A 10,133-nucleotide genomic window follows, 5' to 3' on the forward strand; every position below is an offset into this window, starting at 1 on the left:
AGAGAGAGAGAGAGAGAGAGAGAGAGAGAGAGAGAAAGGAGAGCTTCCCATCCTCCCCCGGACTTCCCTTCTGGGAGAGAGAGAGAGAGAGAGAGAGAGAGAGAGAGAGAGACAGAGAGACAGAGAGACAGAGAGACAGAGAGACAGAGAGACAGAGAGAGGAGACCTCCCATCCTCCCCCAGACTTCCCTTCTGCACAAGAGCTCCCATCCTGCCCCGGACTTCCAATTTGGACAAGAGAGCTCCCATCTGGACAAGAGAGAGAGACTTCCTGAATCTGTCAGCTCTGTCTGAACCAAGTGTGCGGATAAGGCCAAGAACAAACCACAAGGAGATGGGCAGACGTCAAGGCAGAAACGCATACAACAAAATGAATAACAATACAACATCACCAGGCCCTAGCCCTCCTCCAACACCTAGACCTGAACATCAGAAATTGGAAGAAGCAGAAGAAAATAGCCTTATGAATGTCATCATGAAGAAGCTAGAGGCTCGTGTAGAGGAAAAGACAAAAAAATGTGAAGAATGTTGTAAACAACTAGAGGAAAGGGCAAACAAATTAGAAGAAATCAATAAAGTCCTGGAAGAGAACAGTAAAATACTGAAAGAAAATCAAGAAAAATCAATGAAACAAATGAAGGAAATAGTCCAAGACCTGAAAAGGGAAATAGAAAAAATGAAGAAGACACAAACAGAGGGAATGCTGGAAATAGAAAATCTGAGAAAACGATTGGGAACTTCAGATGCAAGTATAATCAACAGAATGCAAGAGATGGAAGAGAGGATCTCTAGTGTTGAAGATACAATAGAAGAAATAGATTCATCAGTCAAAGAAAACACTAAAGCCAACAAAGTCATGAACCAAAATGTCCAAGAAATTTGGGACACCATAAAAAGACCAAACCTACGAATAATAGGGTTAGAAGAAGGAGAAGAATACCAACTCAAGGGCACAGAAAATATATTCAACAAGATCATAGAAGAAAACTTTCCCAACTTAAAGAAGGAAATGCCTATGAAGATACAGGAAGCCTATAGAACACCAAACAGACTAGACCACCAAAAAAAGTCCCCTCACCACATAATAATTAAACAATTAAATGTACAGAATAAAGAAAGAATATTAAGAGCAGCAAAGGAAAAAGGCCAAGTGACATATAAAGGCAAACCTATAAGAATAACACCCGATTTCTCAATGGAGACTTTGAAAGCCAGAAGGACCTGGACAGATGTAATGCAGACACTAAGAGACCATGGATGTCAGCCTAGACTAATATACCCAGCAAAACTTTCAATCATCATAGATGGAGTGAACAAGACATTCCATGACAAAGCCAGATTTAAACAATATTTATCCACAAACCCAGCCCTACAGAAAGCACTAGAAGGAAAATTCCAACCTAAGGAAGTCAGATACACCCTCAAAAACACAGGCAATAGATAAAGCCACAGCAGTAGACCCCAACGAAGAAAAGTACACACACATCACCACCAAAAAATAACAGGAATGAACAATCACTGGACATTAATATCCCTCAATATCAATGGACTTAATTCACCTATAAAAAGACATAGGCTTACAGAATGGATATGAAAGCAGGACCCATCTTTCTGCTGCATACAAGAAACACATCTCAAATTCAAAGATAGACACTACCTAAAAACAAAAGGCTGGGAAAAGACTTTCCAATCAAATGGTCTTAAGAAACAAGCAGGTGTAGCCATCCTGATATCCAGCAAAATAGACTTCAAACTAAAATCAATCAAAAGAGATCAAGAAGGGCATTACATACTCATCACAGGAAAGATCCACCAAGATGAAGTCTCAATTCTGAACATTTATGCCCCAAACACAAGGGCACCCACATATGTAAAAGAAACATTATTAAAGCTTAAATCACATATGAAACCCCACACATTAATAGTGGGAGACCTCAACACCCCACTTTCACCAATGGACAGATCTCCCAAATCAAAACTTAACAGAGAAATAAAGGACTTAATTGATGTCATGACTCAAATGGACTTAATCGACATCTACAGAACATTCCATCCTAACAAAAAAGAATATACCTTCTTCTCAGCACCCCATGGAACCTTCTCTAAAATCGACCACATACTTGGCCACAAAACAAATCTAAACAGATACAAAACAATTGGAATAACCTCCTGTGTTCTATCAGACCACCATGGTCTAAAGTTGGATTTCAACAACAACAAAAACTACAGAAAACCTACAATCTCACGGAAACTGAATAATACTCAACTGAATCACCAATGGGTTAAGGAAGAAATAAAGAAAGAAATTAAAGACTTCCTAGAGATCAACAAAAATGAAGACACCACATATCCAAACCTATGGGACACTATGAAAGCAGTACTAAGAGGGAAATTCATAGCACTAAATGCCCATATAAATAAATAAGCTGGAGAAATCTCACACTAGTGACTTAACAGCACACCTGAAAGTTCTAGAACAGGAAGAAGCAAAGTCTTCCAGGAAAAATAGATGCCAGGAAATTATCAAAGTGAGAGCTGAAATCAATAAAATAGAAACAAAGAGAACAATACAAAAAATTAATGAAACAAAGAGTTGGTTCTTTGAGAAAATCAACAAGATAGACAAGCCCTTATCCAAACTAACCAAAAGACAGAGAGAGAGCACCCCAATCAACAAAATCAGAAATGAAAAGGGGGACATAACAACAGACATTGAGGAAATCCAGAGAATCATCAGGTCATACTTCAAAAACCTCTATTCCACAAAACTGGAAAACCTAAAAGAAATGGATAATTTTCTGGATAGGTACCACATACCTAAATTAAATCAAGACCAGATAAACTATTTAAATAGTCCAATAACCCCTAACAAAATAGAAACAGTCATTAAAAGTCTCCCAACCAAAAAAAGCCCAGGACCAGATGGTTTCAGCACAGAGTTCTACCAGATCTTCAAAGAAGAGTTAATACCAATACTCTCTAAATTGTTCCACACAATAGAAACAGAAGGAACATTACCAAACTCCTTCTATGAGGCTACAATTACCCTGATTCCTAAACCAAACAAGGATACAACAAAGAAAGAGAACTACAGACCGATCTCCCTCATGAACATTGATGCAAAAATACTCAATAAAATACTGGCAAACAGACTCCAAGAACACATCAAAACAATTATCCACCATGATCAAGTAGGATTCATTCCAGGGATGCAAGGATGGTTCAACATACGAAAGTCTGTCAATGTGATACACCATATAAACAAACTCAAAGAAAAAAACCACATGATCATCTCACTAGATGCTGAAAAGGCATTTGACAAAATCCAACACCCCTTCATGATAAAGGTCTTGGAGCGATCAGGAATACAGGGAACATACCCAAACATAATAAAGGCAATTTACAGCAAGCCAACAGCCAACATCAAATTAAATGGAGAGAAACTCAAAGCAATTCCACTAAAATCAGGAACGAGGCAAAGCTGTCCGCTCTCCCCATACTTATTCAATATAGTACTTGAAGTTCTAGCCAGAGCAATAAGACAACATAAGGAGATTAAGGGGATACAAATTGGAAAGGAAGAAGTCAAGCTTTCCCTATTTGCAGATGACATGATAGTATACTTGAGCAACTCCAAAGATTCCACCAAGGAACTGATACAGCTTATAAACACCTTCAGCAACATAGCAGGATACAAGATCAACTCAAAAAAATCAGTAGCCCTCCTATATACAATGGACAAAGAAGCAGAGAAGGAAATCAGAGCTACATCACCCTTTACTATAGCCACAAATGACATAAAATACCTTGGGGTAACACTAACCAAGCAAGTGAAGGACCTATATGAAAAGAACTTTAAGTCCCTGAAAAAAGAAATTGAAGAAGATGTCAGAAAATGGAAAGATCTCCCATGCTCATGGATAGGCAGAACTAACATAGTAAAAATGGCAATCTTACCAAAAGCAATCTACAGATTCAATGCAATCCCCATCAAAATACCAACACAATTCTTCACAGACCTGGAAAGAATAATACTCAACTTCATATGGAAAAACAAAAAACCCAAGATAGCCAAAAGAATCCTGTACAATAACACAACCTCTGGAGGCATCACGATCCCTGACTTCAAGCTGTACTATAGAGCTACAGTAATAAAAACAGCTTGGTATTGGCATAAAAACAGACATGTGGACCAATGGAATCAAATTGAAGACCCTGACATTAATCCGCACACCTATGAACAAATAATTTTTGACAAAGAAGCCCAAAGTGCACAATGGAAAAGAGAAAGCATCTTCAACAAATGGTGCTGGCAAAACTGGATATCAACATGTAGAAGGCTGCAAATAGATCCATATCTATCACCGTGCACAAAACTTAAGTCCAAGTGGATCAAGGACCTCAACATAAATCCAGCTACTCTGAACCTGCTAGAAGAGAAAGTAGGAAGTAGTCTTGAACGCATTGGCTTAGGAGACCACTTCGTAAATAGAACACCAGTAGCACAGACACTGAGAGAAACAATCAATCAATGGGACCTCTTGAAACTGAGAAGCTTTTGTAGGGCAAAGGATACGGTCAACAAAGCAAAGCGACAGCCTACAAAATGGAAAAAGATCTTCACCAACCCCACATCTGACAGAGGAATGATATCCAGAATATATAAGGAACTCAAGAAATTAGACAACAAAATGCCCAACAGTCCAATTAAGAAATGGGCTATAGAACTAAACAGAGAATTCTCAACAGAGGAAACTCAAATGGCTGAAAGACATTTAAGGAATTGCTCAACATCCCTAATCATCAGGGAAATGCAAATCAAAACAACTCTGAGATACCACCTTACGCCTGTCAGAATGGCTAAGATCAAAAACACTGAAGTCACCTTATGCTGGAGAGGATGTGGAGCTAGGGGAACTCTCCTCCACTGCTGGTGGGAATGCAAGCTTGTACAACCACTTTGGAAATCAATATGGCGCTTTCTTAGAAAATTGGGAATCCATCTCCCCCAAGATCCAGCTATACCACTCTTGGGCATATACCCAAGGAATGCTCAACCACACCACAAGAGCACTTGTTCAGCTATGTTCATATCAGCATTGTTTGTAATAGCCAGAACATGGAAACAACCTAGATGCCCTTCAACTGAAGAATGGATAAACAAAATGTGGTACATATACACAATGGAATACTACTCAGCAGAGAAAAACAATGACATCATGAGGTTTGCAGACAAATGGATGGATCTACAAAAAATCATCCTGAGTGAGGTATCCCAGACTCAGAAAGACAAACATGGTATGTACTCACTCATAACAGGATACTAGATGTGGAACAAGGATGACTGGACTGCTACTCACATCACCAGGCAGGCTACCTGGAAAACAGGACCCCAAGAAAGACACAGGGATCGCCCAACGACAGAGAAATGGAATGAGATCTACATGAACAGCCTGGACAGGAGTGGGGGTAGTGAAGGGCGAGGGTCGAGGGAAAGAGAGCTTGGGTGAGTGGGAGATCCCAGCTGGATCAAAAACAGAGAGGGAGAACAAGGAATAGGAGACCATGGTAAATGAAGACCACATGAGAATAGGAAGAAACAAAGTGCTAGAGAGGCCCACAGAAATCCACAAAGATACCCCCACAACAGACTGCTGGCAATGGTCGAGCGACAATCCGAACTGACCTACTCTGGTGATGGGATGGCCAAACACCCTAATTGTCGAGCTAGAAACCTCATCCAACTACTGAGGGATCTGGATGCAGAGATCAATGGCTAGCCTCGGGGTGGATCTCTGGGAGTCCAATTAGCGAGAATGAGGAGGGTTTATATGAGCGAGAATTGTTGAGACCAAGGTTGGATAAAGCACAGAGACAAATAGCCAAACGAACGCAAACACATGAAATATGAACCAATGGCTGAGGGGTCACCAACTGGATCAGGCCCTCTGAGTGGGTGAGACAGTTGATTGGCCTGATCTGTTTGGGAGGCATCCAGGCAGTGGCACCGGGTCCTGTGCTCATTGCATGAGTCTGCGGTTTGAAACCTGGGGCCTATGCAGGGTCGCTTGGCTCGGCCTGGGAGGAGGGGACTGGACCTACCTGGACTGAGTCCACCAGGTTGATCTCAGTCTGTGGGGAAGGCTTTGCCCTGCAGGAGATTGGAATGGGGGGTGGGCTGGGGGGAAGGTGAGGGGGGCGGGAGGGGGGAGAACAAGGGAATCTGTGGCTGATATGTAGAATTGAATTGTATTGCAAAATAAAAATTTAAAAAAAAAATAGAAAAAAAAGAAAAGGAGGAAATTATATAGTTACATTATAATCTCAAAAATAAAATAAAATAAATCAGTGGTCCACTAAACCAAACCAAACAAAAAGGTGTGAATATGAGAAACAAACTTGTAGGGAGAAGTATGGCTGACAGGGCTGGGAGTGAAATAGAAAAGGATGAGTAGCAGTACATAGAATCTAATATTTCTTGTATGAAATTGGCAAAACACAAATTAATGTAATAGTGTTTTGTTGTTTTCCTTCGATTTTTTGTTTGTGTGTGTGCCTTCAGTATCTATTTCCTTTTTATATTGCTTTGATTGTGTTGTAACTTTTCCTAAAACATCAGAGGCCATCACCTTCTAGGAAATACCTATAATTATATAAGCATGTATTTGCTTTTATCTTTGCATTATACGTACTCATTTTATTTTATTTTACTTTACTGTATGTTTGTGATGTATAGATATTTTCATATTGGTATGTGCATTCTGCCTGTGCATGTAGGTGGAGACTATGTAGCATGTTGGCCCTCGGTGTCTTCCTCAATTATTCTCCACCTATGTTGTGAAACTGGATCTTTAACTGAGCATGGAGCTCATAAGTTTAGCTAGGTATGCAATGAATGTCTTTGTGTCAGTCATAAATAGAATTCAGTAGGTCAATATGAAATATTAACTCCACCTGATTTAGAATTTCCCATGAGATAAGCCTCTGGGCACACCATTCAGGAATTATATAACTTAGCATAACCTACCAACATGTTTACAAAGGAGTTTCCTTGGTATATTATGTGTGTTGGGAAGACCTACCCAAAATGTGGGCAGCCCATTCCCTAGGCTGTGGTCCCAAGATTGCATGCAAAAAAGAAAGAGAACTGAGCACCAGTATTCATCTCCATCTGCTTCCTGACTGTGCAATGTGCCCAGGTGTCTTATGCTCTTACCACCATGCCTTTCCTACTGTGAGCCCTAGTAAATCTATCTGTCCTTAAGTCTCATTTATGAGCAACAAAAACAATAACTACTACTGATTTTCTCTGTCAGTATTTCTATAGGAATAGTGACCTGTCATTCAGAGCACAAACCAGACTCTGGATGACCATTCATACCTCCCTGGCCTGTGTCTTTCTGCATATTATTCAACTGAACCCTGTGGACTGTAGTTATTTTTAATTGATAAGTCTAGATTTTAGAATGATATACTTAATTCAGTTTTTTTCAGTATTTTCTGTTTTGTTTTGTTTTCTTTTTGTTATCCAAAGTTTACTCTGTAATTGGACATTCTGCTTTGCATAGTAGCTGCTTTTTGTATAAATAACATAATTTATTAATGTCTTGAGTGAACAATAAATGCATGAGCTTTAAAAATCTGTGAAGTGATTCCCTTTGCAATTAGACAACACTGAGACTGGACTTCAAGAGATCCACAGGCAGGTCCTCAGATCATCATGAGATCAACAAAGATCTGTCTTGCTTGCCTATTCTCCACATGTTGTTCTGTGTGGTTGCTGGTGGATGAATTACACTTTAGTAGATGTTTAAATTATTGACTGCCAAAAAATCAAGAATTCCTAGATGTAAGAGGAGTTAAACATATTAAAAGACATAAATATGGAGTGTTCTCTTTGAGGGAGAAATTCTTCATATTTAATTATGTGTAGCAATGTCTTTGGATTCAAAGTTGAAGGTGTAGGAAACTGCCGGTGGGATCAATTTCACAAGACTTGAATTCAACTTGCACAAAGTTTGAGTATAAATTAAATGTGGTACAGCTTTGAAAATCCAGTGTGAAACTGCTTTCCAAATAAGAGTAATTCAATTTTTGTAGAAGTTATAAATACACAGATGATTAAATACTATCTGCAATCTTACTTTTCTTCCAACTAACAGTTTACAACTTGGGATATACACTTTGGGAGCTTTATCATACTTGTCAACTATACAAATATGTAAATACAATGCCTATTGACACATGACATTATTATTAAATATAGAGCTGCACTCTAAATAATCCTCATTGCTTGTTACAGCAGGGGTGGTGTAAAGTAGGCAGTTAGAGATTGATCATAATAGTATCTGAAATACATCATATAATTGGATAGTCCAAAATTTTTCAGATGTGTTTCCTGCCATTAAAGCAATCTTGCAATATAATCAAGTGCAAAAATAATTCTATAAACTGCACAAATAATTCTGTAATCTCCATAGAAGTGTACTCTGTGTGTGTGTGTGTGTGTGTGTGTGTGTGTGTGTGTGTGTGTGTGTGTAAGCCTGAGGTTGATGCCAGGAAGTTTTCCTCCAATCTTATTTTATTTTTTGTTTGTTTTTAACAATATCTCTGAACATTCAGTGCTTGCCAATTGCCTAAATAGTCTTGCCATAAAGCTCTGGGAATCTACTACAAACACTTCCATCTCATACCATAGCTGAGTTTGTATATGTGTACCCAACTTTCACAACATTGTTTGGGACCCAGTCAGGTCCTCATGCTTGAATGGTAAACATTTTAGCAATGAAAACATCTCCATATCCCCTTGACTAGGCCTTCATTTGCTTAAAATTGGTTTATACATTTAGAATGCCAGGGAAAGATCATTCTTTTCTGTATATTTATTATAATCTTTAATATGTCCTTTTTTTGACATTTCTACAACCGTGGAGATTAGCACAAACTACAGCAAACCAATAATGTATCTGTATTTTATCAGATGCATCAAAGAAATATTATTAAAATGGGACTTCAACATTATTCCTATTTTTTATTATTGAGAATGCTCTGGTTGGATCATAGCCTATAGTGTGTTTTTGGACAATAGTGAAAACCTTCAAGAGTTGGCATCATCCTAAGTCTAGACAGTAGTGAAGTCACATCATGCTTCACACATCTGTGCAAACTGATTTGCAGGGAGGGGAGTATGGTGTTTGTGTACAGTGTATACCAAATATATGTATACGTTGAGGCCAGAGGAGAATGTCAGGTGTCTGGTTCAATGAATCCCCACTTTATTCATTGATAAAGAGTGCCTCACCAAGCTTGGAAGCAAGCTGATAGTTAGCAAGCTCAGAGATCCTCCTTCTTCCACACCAGGACTTCTAGAGGCATAGGGCTATATCTCAAATTTTAATGGGTTCTGGGGATATGAACTCAGGTCCTCATGCTTGTTCAGCAAGAGCTATTACTCACTGAGCCATCTTCCCAGCCCCAGTCTGCTTCTGATAACCTTTGGGACCAGAGGTTGAAAATGAAGCTCACTTGCTGTATCAGTCCTGATAAGCCAAGGCCCTGTTGCTCTGTGGACTTTGTTTGAAACATTGTGTGGTGCAACTGGGTCTACAGATCAGAGCATGTGTGACCAGGAAGAGACTAAAGGTGTGAAGTTTTTAGAATGGAGACTACTGTATTTAGAAATTAATTCTGTTTTGTGCCTCTGGCTTGACACACTTCTGAGGAGAGAACCATGTTTTTTTTGGTTGACTATTGTCAGTAGATGAGGATTTCAAGTGCCTTTTATTGTCTGAGAGTTTCATATATATATGTATGTAATATGATTTGATAAAATTCATTCTCTTTTGCCTAACCTCCAGTTCCTCCTTACCCTACCATCACTCTCCAACAACTTTATATACCTTCTTAAAATGTAATGATAATAATTTGAAAATGGTAATAAATAACACAAAAGTTTTAAGACCAGTGATATGACTCAACTGATACAGATACAGGTGTTTGACTAGCAAGCCTGATGAAATGATTTTGATCCCTGATACACAAATAAAAGAGGAAAGTCAGAACCAATCTGACCTCTGCATGGGCTCCAGCAGGTATGCAACTCCCCAAGAATAATAAATAAAATTCTAAAAAAG

The sequence above is a fragment of the Peromyscus eremicus genome, chromosome 15 (genome assembly GCF_949786415.1).
Source record: "Peromyscus eremicus chromosome 15, PerEre_H2_v1, whole genome shotgun sequence".
Taxonomy (NCBI): Eukaryota; Metazoa; Chordata; class Mammalia; order Rodentia; family Cricetidae; genus Peromyscus; species Peromyscus eremicus.